This window comes from Bubalus kerabau, chromosome 4 (assembly GCF_029407905.1).
Source record: "Bubalus kerabau isolate K-KA32 ecotype Philippines breed swamp buffalo chromosome 4, PCC_UOA_SB_1v2, whole genome shotgun sequence".
Taxonomy (NCBI): Eukaryota; Metazoa; Chordata; class Mammalia; order Artiodactyla; family Bovidae; genus Bubalus; species Bubalus kerabau.
In genome coordinates, this window is record NC_073627.1 from 178,824,278 (window position 1) to 178,843,216 (window position 18,939).

At 43.1% G+C, this 18,939-nt stretch overlaps 1 long non-coding RNA gene across 2 annotated transcripts; it reads left to right on the forward strand.

Annotated features, from left to right (window-relative positions):
• The first annotated feature begins 1,386 nt into the window (after positions 1 to 1,386).
• LOC129651792 (uncharacterized) lies at positions 1,387 to 18,514 on the forward strand. Of its 2 annotated transcripts, XR_008714309.1 has the most exons (5): positions 1,387 to 1,615; positions 4,789 to 4,857; positions 14,522 to 14,733; positions 17,472 to 17,652; positions 18,274 to 18,514. It is a non-coding gene; the product is annotated as an uncharacterized LOC129651792 (long non-coding RNA). The 2 variants fall into 2 exon arrangements; XR_008714308.1 differs by lacking the exon at positions 14,522 to 14,733.
• Positions 18,515 to 18,939: the final 425 nt, after the last annotated feature.

Sequence of the window (18,939 nt, forward strand, 5' to 3'; positions counted from 1 at the left end):
GACATGACTGAGCGACTAAACTGAACTGAACTGAGCATCACTTGGGCAACAAATCCTTTCCACCACACCTCTTCTTCCTCAGTGTCAGTCACAGAGACGAGTCTCATCCTGGTCTCATCTCATTACAGCTGAATGCAGGTACAATGAGACCTGCTAGCCTGTGCCATGTATTAATATCTCTCATCTCCTGGGCTTCCTTGTCACCAGGCAATGGACAACCTTGGAAACCTGATGGGTGCTCAAATACGTGCAACCTAGAAGTGCAGGTGAGTTAGTGACTGAAGGGCCCCTTAGCCACTGGAAGGATAAACACCTCCTTTGTTGTCCTTGGTCTGACGGTTCTGAGGTTCATTTCAAGATTTTTCAAGAATTCCTGGTGAATTGGAGCTCAAGCTATGGAAGCAGTAGACTTAATTCCACAACTGGCGTGGTTTTTCTCTACATTCCTAATGACTTCCCAGTGCCTTATTCCTGATCGCTGGGGTCATTACCTGCAAGCAAGCTGTCATCTCAGCTTTTAAGGGCATGGAAGAGCTTCCCTAGTGGCTAAGATGGTAAAGAATCTGCCTGCAATGCAGGAGACCTGGGTTTGATCCTTGGGTCGAGAAGATCCCCTGGAGAAGGGAATGGCTACCCACTCCCATATTCTTGCCTGTAAAATCCCACGGACAAAGGAGCCTGGTGGGCTACAGTCCATGCGGTTGCAAAGAGCTGGACATGACTGAGCAGCTGAGAATGCACACACATTATCCTGCAAAATGAATCGTATTACAGGTGAGCTTTTTGTGACTAGCTTCTGTTTTAGAGGTTCATCTATGTATGTAGCAATATTTTGTTCACATTGGGGCTGAATAATAGTTCATTATATGGATATACCACGTTTTATTAATCTATTCCCTGTTGATGGGAGTTTGTTTCTGCCTTTTAACTATTATGATAACGTTGCTATAAATATTGACCCACAAGTAAGTTTCTATGTGGATATATGTTTCCATTTCTCTTGGATATTTACTGAGAAAAGTAATTGCTAGGTTATGTGGTAATTCTGCATTTAACTTCTACTTTCCACAGCATATGCTTATCAGCAGTTTTTATCCTACTGCACCTTGCCTAGACCTTGTCCTGTTTATATCTGTCACTCACTCCGTGATTTGCATCTTAAAAGCATAAAAATGTTTATAAATGTAATAGAAGCTACTAAAGAGAAATAATATCTTTTTGGAGAAAATAAGTGTACATTTTGACAAGTCAGCATTATCAAGTGGGCATGAAGACGCAATAGCAAGGTTGATGCTACCTTTATCGCACAGGGAGACAAATCTGGAACTCTCGTGATAAAAGGAAAGTAAGAGGAAAGGTAGAAAGAAGAGCGTTCGAAAAGGGAGTCCTAGAAAACGGAAGTGAGCAGACTACCAGATACTGGCTGATGTGATTTTCTGAATTTTTCTGTAAAATAGAGTATACATTCATACACTAGGAATAGATCGTTTCCATCATGATGGTACTGGTGGTTGCTGATTATGCAGAAGGGGTTAAATTGTACATTAAGTGTGAAGTAGTATGAGACAGAAGCAAAATCCATGCAGACTCTAAGAGGCAGAGAGATTCGACAAAGGTGAGCACCATTCTCTATGGCACATCTCACTCATGTCTTGAGTTAGCAGATATCTGAGGGAGGGCTTCAGAGTTCTTCAAACCATGGAGTTCCTCACAAGGCAGGGAGTCTTCAAGGGGGGGTTCTGGGGTTGCTATCTATGCATCTATGTTTTCTGCCATCAGTTTCTTGATCAGATTTGCCAGTGGCTTATTTTATTGATATTTTTTCAAAGCACCAACTTTTGGATTTACTTATTAAAGTTTTCTATTCCATTAACTTGGAGAAGGCAATGGTACCCCACTCCAGTACTCTTGCCTGGAAAATCCCATGGACGGAGGAGCCTGGTGGGCTGCAGTCCATGGGGTCGCGAAGAGTCGGGCACGACTGAGTGACTTCACTTTCAATTTCCACTTTCATGCATTGGAGAAGGAAATGGCAACCCAATCCAGTGTTCTTGCCTGGAGAATCCCAGGGACAGGGGAGCCTGGTGGGCTGCCGTCTATGGGGTCACACAGAGTTGGACACAACTGAAGCAACTTAGCAGCAGCAGCAGCAGCATTCCACTAACTCCTACCTTCCTCCTAATTTCTTTCAGTTTACTTTGTTCAAGTTTTTCCTAGCTTTATTGATTTGGGTATTTTATTCATTTGTTTTCATCTTTTACATTTTATTTATATTGGTATTTCATGCTATGACTTTTTTTCTCTGGTGGATATTTCTTTTTATTCCACAGATTTTACGTGCTATATTTTCATTATTATTATTTTAAAATGATTTTATAATTGTGTTTTACTTTCCCCAAGATATTTTTTTAATTTAAATTTATTTATTTTAATTGGAGGCTAATTACTTTACAATATTGTATTGGTTTTGCCATACATCAACATGAATCTGCCACGGGTGTACGCGTGTTCCCCATCCAGCAGTGCTAAGGGGGAAAGTTCATAGCAAAGCAGACATACCTCAAGAAACAAGAAAAAAGTCAAATAAATAACCTAAGTTGGCTTAAAGCTCAACATTTATAAAACGAAGATCATGGCATCTGGTCCCATCACTTCATGGGAAATAGAGGGGGAAACAGTGGAGACAGTGTCAGACTTTATTTTTGGGGGGCTCCAAAATCACTGCAGATGGTGACTGCAGCCATGAAATTAAAAGATGCTTCCTCCTTGGAAGGAAAGTTATGACCAACCTAGATAGCATATTGAAAAGCAGAGACATTACTTTGCCAACAAAGGTCCATCTAGTCAAGGCTATGGTTTTTCCTGTGGTCATGTATGGCTGTGAGAGTTGGACTGTGAAGAAGGCTGAGTGCCGAAGAATTGATGCTTTCGAATTGTGGTGTTGGAGAAGACTCTTGAGAGTCCCTTGGACTGCAAGGAGATCCAACCAGTCCATTCTGAAGGAGATCAGCCCTGGGATTTCTTTGGAAGGAATGATGCTGAAGCTGAAACTCCAGTACTTTGGCCACCTCATGCGAAGAGTGGACTCATTGGAAAAGACTCTGATGCTGGGAGGGATTGGGGGCAGGAGGAGAAGGGGACGACAGAGGATGAGATGGCTGGATGGCATCACTGACTCGATGGACGTGAGTCTGAGTGAACTCCAGGAGTTGGTGATGGACAGGGAGGCCTGGCGTGCTGCAATTCATGGGGTCACAAAGAGTCGGACAGGACTGAGCAACTGAACTAAACTGAACTGAACACCTAAAGCAACTAGAAAACAAAGAAATGAAGAACCCCAGGATTAGTAGAAGGAAAGAAATCTTAAAAATGAGGGCAGAAATAAATGCAAAAGAAACAAAATAGACCATAGCAAAAATCAACAAAGCCAAAAGCTGGTTCTTTGAAAGGATAAATAAAATTGACAAACCATTAGCCAGACTCATCAAGAAACAAAGGGAGAAAAATCAAATCAATAAAATTAGAAATGAAAATGGAGAGATCACAACAGACAACACAGAAATACAAAGGATCATAAGAGACTACTATCAGCAATTATATACCAATAAAATGGACAATATGGAAGAAATGGACAAATGCTTAGAAAAGTACAACTTTCCAAAACTGAACCAGGAAGAAATAGAAAATCTTAACAGACCCATCACAAGCACAGAAATTGAAACTGTAATTAGAAATCTTCCAGCAAACAAAAGCCCAGGCCCAGACGGCTTCACAGCTGAATTCTACCAAAAATTTAGAGAAGAGCTAACACCTATCCTACTCAAACTCTTCCTGAAAATTGCAGAGGAAGGTAAACTTCCAAACTCATTCTATGAGGCCACCATCACCCTAATACCAAAACCTGACAAAGAATCCACAAAAAAATAAAACTATAGGCCAGTATCACTGATAAACATAGATGCAAAAATCCTTAACAAAATTCTAGTAATCAGAATCCAAGATATTTTTAGTAACAGTTAAAAATATTCCTCTACCAGAGAAAACTTTTTACAATTTTTTTATAGTTTCTTCTTTCATTAAATATCCTCATAAATGTTTGTTATTCCTATTCTTTGGACTTTATTGAGGGGCGTGTGTGTATGTGTGTGTGTGTTTGTTTGTGCATCCCAAAATATGGACAACTGAATGAGTTGTCCATTCAGTATATACATTTGAAAATAATCTGTATTCTCCTCCCTGTTATGTTGCCCTCTGTGCTTCCAAGGCTCGCCACAGTATTCTCAATTACTGAGATTCAAAAATCTATTTTATTCATTGTGCTATTTAGGCCTTCTGAATTCTATCAAATTTTGTCCACTTGATTGTCTTGGGAGCCAAGAATGTGAGCTATTGCCCTGAGATTCTATTCTTTATTATATCTACTATCTTGGCTGTGACTTTGTATGCATGAATATAAATGACTCTCTCTTCACTGGACTTTATACAATTTAACATTATAAATATTTTCTATTTCTTTTAAATATCATTGGTGTAAATTAACAGTGACCAACATCCCAGTTTGCCCAGGGATTTCCCAGGATGTGAAAGTTTCAATGCTAAAAAAAAAAGAAAGTCCAAACAAACTGAACACACCTGGCCACACTACCTTGATCCTGCCTTTTCTGATATAAATATTGTGAACCTTAATTTGTTTTATTGAGTTATTTATTTATTGAGATACAGTTCACATACCAAATAAGTTACCCTTTTAAACTTCTAGAATTCAGTGGTTTCTAGTTTGTTTCACAGAGTTGTGCAACCATCAAGGCAAAGAATTATCAATCAAAAGGACCGAAGATGGTAGACGCTATAACATGGGTGAGTCTTGAAAACATTATGTTAAGTGAATACAGGCAGTCCCAGAAGAGGACACATGGTATGATTCCACTGATATGAAACAGGTTAGGAAAATCTGTAAATGGAAAGTAGATTAGTGGTTGCCTGAACAAGGAGTATTGAAAGAAATGGGAGTTGGCTGCTAACGGGTACAGGTTTCTTTTGGGGATAAGGAAAATGTTCTCTGATTTATTCTCATTTTGCTAGTATATATTTTTTGACCCTTTTATTTTATTTTTAACCTGTCTATGTCTTATAGTTTAAGGGTTTATATATATATATATTATTTTTATAGCAGTATGTAGAACATCTTTTGCTAGAGAATCTGATTTGTTTTAAACAGGTGAATTAAGCTCATTGCACTTATTAATATGCTTTTTTATATTTGCCCTCTGACATATTGTTTTATGTTATATTTATAAATATTCAACTACTTTTTATACAAATGGTCCTTCATAATGTGGTCTCTTTTCTTTATTTCTATCTTCACATCAGCACTTTTATATAAGACTTCCAGTATCCACCTGATACCTCATTTGGGAAAGAATCCACCTGAAATGCAGGAGACCCTGGTTCGATTCCTGGGTTGGGAAGATCCCCTGGAGAAGGGAAAGGCTACCCACTCCACTATTCAGGCCTGGAAGATTCCATGGACGGTATAGTCCATGGGGTCGCCAAGATTGGATGACTGAACGACTTTCACTTTCACTCTCATCCACCTTTGGGTGTGTGTGTGTGCTCAGTCGTGTCCAACTCTTTGTGACCCCATGGACTGTAGCCCACCGGGCCCCTCTGTCCATGGGATTCTCCAGGCAAGAGTACTGGAGTGGGTTGCTGTTTCCTACTCCAGGGCATCTTCCTGACCCAGGGATGGAACCCAAGAGATCAAATCTCTTGTGTCTCCTGCATTGGCAGGCCAATTCTTTACCACTGAGCCACATGGGAAGCCCCAGTATCCAGCTATTGGCTTGCTTCTGTAAATAATGCTGAAATTTGCTAGTAACCCTTTCTTTACCACCTTCTATCCCAGGAATTGATTTGGAGCAATATCCTTTTATTTCCAGTTAATAACTCTAAAGTAATCATAAGCTGAATCCACCTTGTCATGCTTTCCCCCTTTTAAAACGTAGTAGTACTATTCCTAAAATTTCAATGCTATAGATGTTGTAGCCTCTGCTTTCTCCCTTATAACATCACTTATATGTAGTTCTACAGGTAGATATATATTTAATGCTCCCCACCAGGCCTTATGTCAATGTCTCTCTGGTCATTTTCATTCACTGGCAGTTTATTCAGTAAAGGCTCCTGGGAACAGTATTTTCTGAGTTCTCGCTTGTTGATAGCAGTTTGTCTGCAGTCTTTATACTTGAATGTAAGTTTGGCTGGATTTATAATATATGACTCATATTTTCTTTCCTTGAGTATCTTAAATATGTCACTCTATTGTCTCCGGATATAAAGTGTTGCTGTCAAGGAGTCAGATGACCATCAAATGTTCTTGCCTTCTTAAGTGGCTTAGTCCTTTGGCCTGGGTGCACAAAGTACTTTTTAGACTGTTTCGGTGCTGGTCATTCTAGGGCATTTTGCTTGGGTACATGGTGTTCCTTTCCAGCATGTGCTGTCAAATCTTACTTTTTTAATCTAGCAAAGTTGTTTTAAACTGTTCTTTTTGTTTTTTTTTAATCCCATTACTTTGGTGTTCTTTCTGAATTTGTATTATATATGTTGTTCTTTACCTATCTTTTATGTCTGTCAATTACTCTCAAAAATCATTTTGATCTTTTTTCTCATTCGGTTTGATGTTTAAATTTTACATCTTTTCATTTGTATTTCATGATGTCTTTATTCGGTCTTTATTCAGAACACCATGTACCCAAGCAAAATGACCTAGAATTACCAGCACTGAAACATTCTAAATAATGTGCACCCAGGCCAAAGGACTAGGCCCCTAAAGAAGGCAAGAAAACTTAATGGTCATCTGACTTCCTGACTGCAACACTTTATATCCAGAGACAATAGAGTGACATATTTAAGACACTCAAGGAAAGAAGATATGATGTTTTTATTCAGTCTTGAGTTCTTTTCAGTTTAATCTTTATTTTTGAGAATTTTTTTCTTCTAATTCTTTTTTGAGTTCTATTAAATTCATTACTTAGTTTTTGTTTTATAGATTGATTTTTTTTCATTTCCCCATCATTATTTTCATTTATTTTAGTATATTTTGAAAAAAATTTTTTTCATTACTGTTCAGTTGCTAAGTCCTGTCTGACCCATGGGCTGATTGTAGCAGGCCAAGCTCCTCTGTCCTCCACTATCTTCTGGAGTTTGTTCAAATTCATGTTCATATAGTCAGTGATGCTCTCTAACTATTGCATCATCTGTCACCCCTCTCCTTTTACTTTCAATCTTTCTCAGCACCAAGGTCTTTTCCAGTGAGTCAGCTCTTCTCATCAAGTGGCCAAAGTACTGGAGCTTCTCCAACAGTCCTTCCAGTGAATTTTCAGGGTTGATTTCCTTTAGGATTGACTGGTTTGATCTCCTTGCAAACCAAGAGATTCTCAAGAGTCTTATCCAGCATCACAATTCAAAAGCATCAAATTTTCAGCACTCAATCTTCTTTACGGTCCAACTCTCACATCCATACATGACTACTAGAAAAACCATAGCTCTGGCTAGATAGACCTTGGTTGGCAAAGTGATGTCTCTGCTTTTTAATACGCTGTTGAGGTTTGACATAGCTTTCGTTCCAAGGGGCAAGTGTCATTTAATTTCATTGAAATTTTAGGCTACAGTTTTGATCGGTTTTGCAGCCATATTTTACAGTGTATTTTCATTGTCATTGGAGATACTATTTTCCTCCTTTATCTCCTTATTCTTTATCAGTAAATGTGTGATAAACTCAGACTTGATCCCTTTCTGTTGCTAATTGTTATGTGAAATTAGTTTTCCTGAGCTTTGGGGAGACGTAAGTGGACCGTGACAGATGTTCTAGCCTCATGGATGTAGAGCACTCTTTTGCTGCTTCGTGATATGACCTGTTTTCTGAGACCCCTTGCTCGCTCCTACTTTTGTCTAACACTCTTTCTTTTGCTGCATCATCTCTGTCCAGCTTACCCTGGATTCTGTTTCCAGCAGTTTCCCATCCATGTGAGATTCTGCCCTTGAACAGAGCCAAGCTGCTGTGCTTGTGCTATGCTTAGTCACTCAGTTATGTCTGACTCTGCAACTCCATAAATTGCAACCTGCTAGTCTACTCTGTACATGGAGATTCTCTAGGCAAGAATATTAGAGTGGGTTGCCATGCCCTCCTCTAGGGGATCTTCCCCACCCAAGGATTGAACCCAGGTCTCCCACATTGCAGGCGGATTCTTTACCATCTGAGACACCAGTAAGAGACCACTGAACTCAGACTACATGAGCCCTGACAAGCTACACCAGGGATAACTGCACTTCACTGCGTATGCCTGTGTGTTAGTCGCTCAGTCATGTCTGACTCTTTGAAACCCCCTGGACTGTAGCCCACCAGGCTCCTCTGTCCATAGAATTCTCCAGGAAAGAATACTACAGTAGATTGCCATTCCCTTCTCCAAGGGATCTTCCCAACCCCAGGATCAAACCCAGGTCTTCCGCGTTGCAGGCAGATTCTTTACCTTCTGAGCCACCAGGGAAGCCCCCACTGTGTACAGGAGTGTACAAAAGCCCAGCGGTTAAAGCTGCTGTCCCAAATCTTTCTGACTGCTTTTGATTAAATGTCTGGTGGAGATCTGGCTCTTGCCCTGCTTTTAGAGCTATCAGAGAGTCTGTTGCAGCCCTCTGTATCCTGCCCCACAGTTTCTGATACTCTGCAGACCTCTGAGTGCCAGTGGATTGTCCATGTCTGCTTATAATTTGAGGTTTGAAGGATACCTTAGGCTTTTGAGACGTAGATGTTGTCAGTGTGTTTGGTTTTCGTATCCTAGCTCTGTTTTTATGGGGGGTTTAGGGAGATGCAAAAACTGTATCATCAATGTCATCTTCCCAGAATTTGCTGTACTGCCCTTTGGAGGGATCTTTAAAAGACTCATCTACAGCGACATCCAATGTGCAATTACCACATCCCCATGAACAATCACCGAATCTCTACTAAAGGTCTTTGCCTCATTTGTTACTAATTCTGTCACATGACCTCTATAAACTGCTATAAACATGCACAATTAATGTTATTTGAGGTTATTTTAGACAAATGTGTCTTATTCGTACACTAATTCATTATTCATTATTCAAAATGAACTAGCAAGAGAATCTATGTAAAGACAAAGAGATAAGCAGAATTCCTCTTTTGGGAAAGCAGCCCTTTGAGGGAAAATGATCGCCCGTGAGCAGTGCACTCACTGGACATGAGGCTGAGAAGTTAGACTGAATCCAGGACACCGAGGGGCCCAGGAGAGCGTCAGATCACAGGAGCACGAAGGCCAAGCAGCGTGCGCTCTTTAGCTGTTCAGAGAAGCGAAAGCTCGGGAAGGGTTTCCCAGACATCCTTCACCAGGGAGGGAGGATTTGAACAGTCTGAGAAAACAAAATATTTGGACAGACAGGGCGTTACAGCTGCCTATGTAGATCATGGGAGTGGACAGAGGTGGGTTCATGGTAATTAGACTCTCAAGCACGGGTCTTCTGTTCCACCTCCTGCCTGGCCGCAAAGAGACGGGATGGGGTCAGGTCTGATTTAGAGCTCCAGAAGCCAAAGCAGTGCTTCTTCTGTCTCCTCTGCTTGCCAACCTAAATGTATTCTGTTAAACAAAAGTATTATAACATAGCGCACAGTTTTGTGAGCTGCAGGCAGAGGACTCTCTGCTGCCCTTAAAATGGGCATTTCTCTCCTTTTCTTACAAATGTAAGGTGTGACATCTCACTTCTAGAGTCCAGCCAGATAAGCCAGTAAAGGCTAGGGCTCTGCTGATCTGGTAATAGGTACCTGTAACACACCTACAATCCAGCCTCCTCAGGTCCAATCTTGGCAGTTCACACATACATACACACTCTCTCTCTCTCTCTCTCTCTCACACACACACACACACACACACTTCCAGTTCCCAAAGGACTGATGAGAAATATAGGCTGTAGTGATAAGAGGAGACAGAGATGAGACGGTAACACTGCATACTGCACAGCAAAACTTCCTGAGCAGCTCCTGTGATTCTCCCCCTTTCCTGCCGTCTTCCCAGCCATGGCTATCGCATCACTCCACGGCCGTCAGCACCACCACCTCTCTGCTCAGCCTCCCCCACACCCTTTCCGGATGCCTTCCCCTCCTGTGTGTGCTCCTCTCCAGGTGTCACCACTTCTTTCCTTCTGAAAATATATTTAGCCCTCCCTCAGCCTGGCTTCTCCTTTTTGCCTCCTCACTCAACGTTTTTAAATCAGCAAATTAAAGTCTCCCTTCTGGACTCCATTCCCCTTATGAGAAAAAGAAGCAAGGGAGCCTATAAATAGTGCTCGAAAATTGTCCCAACCTGGTGAGCCCACACTTTCTTTTGTGGCTTGGTTTTCAAGTTTTTGTAGAACTAAGAGTTTGCTTCAAGTTGCTCGCTATCCCTTCCTCATTAGTCCATCAGAACATCTGGTAATTCTTTTGTTTTCCCAATTGCAGTCCAGTACACTTGGCCTTCAGCTGGACTAAGGGCAGGGGGTAAAGCACGCTGTCAAATGGTTTCATTGCAACCTTGATATTATAACCAGATGGTCATGGGAACACAAGGTGCCAGGAGACACAGTCACAAATGTCACAGTCCCCTTATTTGGGACCGCTATCCTGAGATTCAGAAAGACTTTTCTGCTTGCAAAACCCACTAAGTTGTATAAAGAATGGGGCAGACGTGCCACAGTTGATCAGAACAAAAATACTAGTATGTATGTATATATGTCTCTGTGTGTATGTGAGAGAGAAAGAGATAGAAACAAGCCTGCACACGTGTTAGTGGGGATGGGCAGTGAGGGCTGGGTAGACTCACACAGGCGTTTCTGACTGCCACAACAAAGCATCGCAGAGTGCCGCGATGTGAGTCAAAACTTCAGTGAGACGTGATGGTCTGACGAAGGAAAGGGAGCATTTATTAAGACACATTCAACCATGTCTGTAATTAAATCCTTCCAAAAATCCATTATTATCCCTTCTGTGCAGATGACTGAAATGAGGCTCAGAGAAATTAGATAATCTGCCCAAGGTTATACAGCAAATAAGATCTCTTTGACTCTCAGTTCATACTCTGTCCATTTTTCCCTCACTGCTTCCACACCACCCCCCATCTGCTGGAAGCTTTGAACTTCAGTAAAGAAAGCAGGCTGAGGGTGAAGACGGAGCAGGCATGGAGACGAGCTCCCTACAGTGCTCTCCCTAACCAGCGGTCCATCATGCTTCTTTTCTTAGGGTTGACAGATGCAAGGCTAGCCACACTGGCTCATCCAACCGGTTGGAAGAGGCAAGCAAGAGGCCCAGTTTGTGCCTTCTCTCCGGCCTAATCCTCTGCCTCCTTCTAATGCTGGGATCCAGCCCTCCCTCCTCCCCTGCCAGCCTCACCACCGAGGATAGCAGCACAGCTGGAAAAATAGATAGGTCTTTCTAACCCTCTCATGCGTGTGCCGTGGGGCCAGGTAGCTCTATAAATATGGTAATGGCTTCTCAAGCATGCCCGGACTGGAAATGAGACTGAGAGGCTTGAGCAAGGCTGTTCCCACCGATAACTGCTGCGGCAGTCTTGCAGGAGGAGACACTGCCTCTGAGCTGTAGGGTCAAATGAACTCCCCACCCCCTTGAGTGGATCCCCCCTCTCCTCGTCCCCTGCCACCCCATTAATCGCCTGCACCCACCTGTTCCCTGATTACATTGATGACATCCACAGAGGGAAGAAGGCAAGCAGCAGCTCATGTTTAGTCTATTACCAGGAGGCCCAGACTGTGATAAAAAAAAAAAAAATACACACAAGCAACAACACAGCTACAGCGATATGTACAATAGGGAACCAGCTTGACAATTCCCTGCCACGGCCCCACCGAGTAAAACGAGAGCTACAGTAGAAAGCCAAATGCCCACTCAGCCTAACAAACACGCGCTCAGACGTTCTGTCTGTAACTGCTTTTCCCGATCTTCCTGGGTCAGGGAGATCCCCTGGAGAGAGGAACGGCTACCCACTCCAGTATTCTTGCCTGGAGAATTCCATGGACAGAGCAGTCTAGCAGGCACAGTCCATGGGGTCACAAAGAATTGGACACAACTGAGGGACTCACCCTTTCAGTACTCTTGCCTGGAGAATCCCATGGACGGGGGAGCCTGCTGGGCTATAGTCCATGGGGTCGCAAAGAGTTGGACACGACTGAGCATGCATGCCGTGGTGCTGTACAAAAGCTTTTAAGTGTGATTAAGTCCCATTTATTTATTTTCTGCTTTTCTTTCTATTTCCATGGGAGACTGACGTAAGAAAACGCTAGTACAATTTATCCACCCTGCTCTTTTCCACCCTGCTGTTTCTTGCTGCTATGACCATTCCCTTGTGTTGCTTCAACAATGGCATAGTACCTCAGAAGAAAAGGCTTTTGAGAACTGAAGGTCTAGGACCAGAGGGTACCCAGGATGAGGGATTACATGCTGGACTTTTCACCCTTTGCTGTGCTGTGCCACGTGATGCCTATAGACGCACCTCCTCAGAATAATGTTTTTACATGCTTAAACCAGATTGCAAAATAATATTACAGTATAATATCATGGCAAATATAAAGTGAATGTGCTTTAAAGTTTTTATTTAACTGATTGATGAATGAAGCCAGGAAAGTGTCACAAACCAGTTCAAAGAGAGAATTCAAAGAGCAGAAACATATATGGGCAACTAGCACATTTGCTACAATAAATGTGCTATTACATGCAAAACCCGCTCATAACTGGGGTGGTCAGGAAGTAGAGCGGCCAGGGAGAGACTGGGGATCAACTGTATCTTCTATAGGACAAATTTTACCTCTGCGGACAAGAATCATTTCTCTTACTCTCATTTTTCTCAACTTTCAGAGCTGTAAAACAGCTCAAAGGCAAGGAAAGACAAAAACTATAGAATCAGGCCATCAGAAGGTGCACAAGAGGCTGTCTGACATTCTACAGGAAACTAATACTCATTTTGTGCCATTTCAAAGGTTGTCGTATAATTTTTTTCTGGAAAATGAAATAGATATAAACACAAAAGAAAGCAATCATATAGAAATACATTCACTAAAATAGTCTAAGATTCTGCCATATAGTAATGCACGTCCTTCTTCATTGTCATATGAGTCAACATAATTTTGTAAGGACCACTGTAATGTTGGACTCATGTGCATCAGCGCTATTTCAGGGTGTTGACAAAGACTATAATGTGCTATGAAAGTATCTATTATTTCTGTATTTTACAAAGCCACAGGTACTGTTAAAACCAATGTGATTTGTTTCTTACCTTGGTAAGGGAAGGAAATGATACATGTCAGAATCCTACTAGGCCCCTTGTAAAGAATCTCTGAATTTGATTTTAAAAGTTTCCCTTCACTCTTAATGTTGAAAGAAAAAAAATGATGATCCAAATTGGAAGAAGAGGAAAGATGTGAAGTGAAACAAATTAAGTGAGTTACACATTATCGATGTGTCTGAGAAAGGTGTCCTTGGATCTGTCTCCTCCAGGGTAACCAAGGAATTAGAGAGACCCAACACTGGTTTAGGGGATCTGAGAATATAGAGTAAATATGCTCACATTTCTTGGGCAAAAGGCTAGAATTTTACAAGACCCCAGCATTGGGGCAGTCAGGACCGAGACAGTCTCCTAGAGTTTACCGAAATGTCAAGACAATGTTTCCCGGGTGGTAGCACAGATGTGTGAAGAGACGGTCCATGCAGAGAGGGCTGTGGTGGAGGAGTTGGGGGGATGCAGCGGGCTCCTCTGTCCATGGGATTTTCCAGGCAAGAATACTGGAGTGGTTTGCCATTTCCTTCCACAGGGGATCTTCCCGACCCAGGTACTGAAACCACGTCTCCTGCATTGGCAGGCAGATTCTTTACCACTGAGCCACCAGGGAAGCCCCCTTAGGTTCTTTGTAATCAAGAAAACATGGCTTCAAGTCCCATCAACTTCTTCAGTTCAGTTCAGTCGCTCAGTTGTGTCCGACTCTGTGCGATCCAATGAATCATAGCACGCCAGGCCTCCCTGTCCATCACCAACTCCCGGAGTTCACTGAGACTCACGTCCATCGAATCAGTGATGCCATCCAGCCAGCTCATCCTCTGTCATCCCCTTCTCCTCCTGCCCCCAATCCCTCCCAGCATCAGAGTCTTTTCCAATGAGTCAACTCTTTGCATGAGGTGGCCAAAGTACTGGAGTTTCAGCTTTAGCATCAGTCCTTCCAAAGAAATCCCAGGGCTGATCTCCTTCAGAATGGACTGGTTGGATCTCCTTGCAGTCCAAGGGACTCTCAAGAGTCTTCTCCAACACCACAGTTCAAAAGCATCAATTCTTACCCATCCTTAAAACTCTTTCCTGAGCCTTTGGTTTGGTGTCTCTATTCCCCACATTCCCTCCCAACCTCCTGAATCCTATGTAAGCCTTCCAGAGCACCTTCTCCTAAGGTGTTTGTGATGCCTGTGTGTGTGTGTGCTCAGCCACTTCACTCGTGTCAGACTCTTGGCGACCCCGTGGACTGTAGACGACCAGGCTCCTCCATCCGTGGGATCCTCCAGGCAAGAATACTGGAGTGGGTAGCCGTGCCCTCCTCCAGGGGATCTTCCTGACCCGGGGATCAAACCAGGATCCCCTGTGTCTCCTGTACTGCAACTGTATTATTTTAACCGCTGAACCACCAAGGAAGCCCCAGGTATTTGTGATACTGTAACTTGTAACAAGAAATTGAATCTTCATCCATAGTTTGAAGGCACAGAGCTCCTAAGCCTTTGGAGCTTCCTAAGGAACATTCCAAATGGTAAAAGGGACTTTTGTTATGTTAATGATACGAATTCTGGAAAGCACCTACACGTGGGGGCTGGATGCCAGGGCAGCACATCAAGTGATTGTATGTGTGTGTGCTTAGTCGCTCAGTCGTGCCCAACTCTTTGTGACCCCATGAACTGCAGCCCACTGGCTCCTCTGTCCATGGGGATTCTCCAGGCCAGAACACTAGAGTGGGTTGCCATGTCCTCCTCCAGGGGATCTTCCCAACCCAGGGATCCAACCCAGCTCTCCCACACTACAGGCTGATTCTTTACAGTCTAAGCTCCCAGGAAAGCCCATTAGAGGGTTTGAACTCAGTCTTAAGACCGGATTGCCAGAGAACTACCAGAATCTAGAAAGAGGTAAGGAAGGATTTCTCTGCAGGTTTCAGAGTAAGCATGGCTCTTCGAATACCCTGATTCCAGACTTCTAGCCTCCAAAACTATGAGAACAAAAATTTTCTGTTGCTTCCAGCCACCCAGTGGGTGGTCCCTTGTTTTGGGAGCCCTAGCTAACTAATACAGAGGCTTCCCAGAGTATGTGACATTTGAATAAATTCTGAATTTCCAAATGGGAATACAGGATTTATTTGCCCAACAGATGTGGACCGGAGAATTTCTTTCTTTCTTTCTTTACTTTTCCTAGTATTTATAAGTAAACCTCTTTCACACAGACATTCTGATGTCCAGCCTCTTTCAAAAGATGAAAAGAGCCACGGGCCACCAAGAGCTGGAACTGTACTCCATGAAGGCCCCAGGAAGGAGCATGTGTTCCCAGGCTGCCCCATTTCCCCGCACTCACACCTGGCCCTCTCCACTCTTTACATGTCCAGCCTGGCGTCTGTGCCATCGTAAATGCATGAACTGGCTCTAAGATTTTTTCAGCCAGAAGAGAGTTCAGAGGAGAAGTCTCTGCAGCTCTCCCCGGGAGCCCCCATGCATGGCGCTGGTTGTCACCTGTCCTCCAGAGCCCTGGCCACTTGCCTGTGTCAGCAGCAGTCGGGGGATGAACCCTATCGCAGTATCTTTAATTAAATCACCACTCCTCAGACTTCCTCTTGCTCTGCAACTTATTACCATACCCTGGATCTTTCACCCTTGCTGCTGAATTCCAATGTGATGGATCTCAAGTCCCCTACATGCTCCACAATTTGTTCTTTAAGTGGAAATGTTTACATTTTAATTGCCTAATACGTTTCTACCCTCTTCCATCCAGCAGGATGTCAGGGCCCTCTGCACAGCACTCAGGAAAGGAAACCAGTCTAGACTGCAACCCCTTCATTAAGACAAAGCTCAGGTCAAACCCCAAACATCCGAGAAACCTGCCAGGGCTGTATAATGTGACTATCCCCACTTACCAGGGAAAGCAGGTCTGAGTTTCTGCTTCACTACTTATTACCTGTTTGGGCAAACTACTTGACCTCTCACAATTTTCTCTGTAGTGTGAACATAAAACATCATCCAAGACATAAGATCTTCATGGTGATTAAATGAGATAAGCATACACAGTGTGCTTAGAGCAACGCCTTGATAGAATAAGCACACTTTAAAATTGGCTATTGTTGTTGCTCTAATTGTTATTGTTATCAGTTTCATTGCTGTTTTTATTCTTGCTGTTACTGTTATAGCAGTAATCCTCCATTACAGTGCTCCAAATAGGGTCCAAAAAATTCAGCTGTGTAGAGTGTAGAATCAGAGTATTGCAAAATTTAAGAGAAAACTAATGTAAGGCTACTATGCAGAAGGGTAGTAAAAAATCTTGCCTGTCCACGCAGGAGTGCAAGAGATATGGGTTCAGGGTCAGGAAAGATCCCCTGGAGGAGGAAATGGCAACCCACTCCAGTATTCTTACCTGGAGCCTGGTGAGCCACAGGCCATGGGGCTGCAAAAGCGGGGACATGACCCTAGCAACCGCACACGCACACATTACATCTGACACAACGCTTTATTTGATATAACCTGATACCTGGTACGTCATCATGACGTATGTTTAGTTTTGCTTTTAATAGGGCTTCTCTGCAGTACATTTTCTCTGGGGGGAAAACCTAACCTGTTTGACACCAGTTGGAGTCACAAGGTAGATGAGATATCACAGAAGAGCCCTCCCTGGCCAGAGGGTATTTGGAGAAGCCTAAAGCTGTGCACAGAGTTGTGAGCTATGACTTAAGCCAAAGACCATAAAGAAGAATCTAGCTGGAGGAAGTGTGGAGGCTCAGCAGTGGACAGACTTCATGTGGGATGCCACCTCAGGCTGACAGAGAGACAAAGGAATCGGAGCTCTGAATCATAATCAAGTTGACGAGTACCCTCCCCTGGGGAATCTGAGTAGCCTCTGTTCTCATTAAGTTGGAAAGCCAACAAAGAAGCTTTGTTTGTTTCTGCACTTTCTCTATAGTTACGACTTTACACCCGAGGATTGCCATTCTCTCTGCAAAAGATGAGGCCATGTTAGTTCAGTGAAAAGTCTTAAATATGACCAGACCAGAATGGATGTGAGGGAGTCATCTGTCTTGCCTTGCTATGAATCATGTAATCTGCATAAGGAACAACTTGTTTCATGCCACTCTTCTGATCGACAAGCTTCCAGAGTTCCCTGTCACTGAAAGAGCAATGTCTAAATTCCCAGGATGTCTGCACGAGGCCCAGACATGAGAAAGACAAGTGTGAAAGTAGAAGAGGAGACAGCCACGGACCCTCAGCGTCGTGTTTGCCATCCATGGAAACATCATCCACCCAGTCCCTCCGGTCTGCAACCTGCGCATCATCCTCAAGTCATCTCCTTTCTCCTTACGTACCCATTCCATCAGGTAATGAATTAATCAGTCACTGAGATCTTTTATCAGCGCACCTCCTGAATAGCTGTTGAACTTGCCCGTGTTTTCTATTCCCTCCACTGCGACCACAGTCCAGGCTTGAATTATAAGCCTGGGCATAATTTGGTTCCCCAGGGCTCTCCCATTTCTCCCTAAAAATCCACCCTTCATATTTATTTTCAAAGTGGGAAAAACTGATATGTGTGTGTGTGTGTGTGTGTGTGTGTGTGTGTGTGTGTGTGTACTCACTCATGCAAGAGGAAAATGGTGAGGAAGAAGGCTTGGATGGAAAAGAGACAACTAATCATAAGAGCTAACTATATTGAATGACTATTATATGTCAGGCACTGTGCTGAATGATCTATTCACTATCTCAATTAATTCTCCACAAGCCCCTAGAGGTGGAAAGGGGAGGCTCCAAGGGTGTAGTATGTTAAAAAATGGCTGTAATACTTTATTGTTCTTCCCATTGAGAAACAGAGTCAAATTCCCTTTCTTTGAATCCAAACTGTCTTAACAACTTACTCAACCAGGTAAATGCAGCAGAAATGATGTTCTGAACCTTCTGAAGCTTGGTCATAAGAAGCTTTTCTTGTAATACTCTCTATCTCTCAGAGCCTTGAGAAACTGTACGAAGTCCAACAACCCTGAGACCCATGAGAATGTTCTATGAGAACTAACTTACGAGAAGCACAGGCCATGGGCAGACGTCATGGAGCACGGGAATGAAGCAAACCCTTCAGAGTGTATCCTGCAGATAATGCCACGTGGACCCAAGATGAACTGCCCAGCTGAGCCCCAAAGTCTTAATCCACTAAATTGTTATCAAAATATAATGGTTATCACAAACCACTAAGTTTAGAGATTTTTTTTTTTTTTTTTTTTTTTTTAGAAAAACGTAACAGATAACCTGAATGGAAAGGTTAACTTTTGACCAAGGTCACACAGTAGACACTAGAACCAAGTCTCAATTCCAGGTCGTATGATCCCAGAGTCTGCTCTCTTAACCATGGAGTCCATTCAGTTCAGTTCAGTCACTCAGTCGTGTCCGACTCTTCGCAACCCCATGAATCGCAGCACACCAGGCCTCCCTGTCCATCACCAACTCCCAGAGTTCACTCAGACTCACGTCCATCAAGTCAGTCATGCCATCCAGCCATCTCATCCTCTGTCATCCCCTTCTCCTCCTGCCCCCAATCCCTCCCAGCATCAGAGTCTTTTCCAATGAGTCAACTCTTCGCATGAGGTGGCCAAAGTACTGGAGTTTCAGCTTTAGCATCA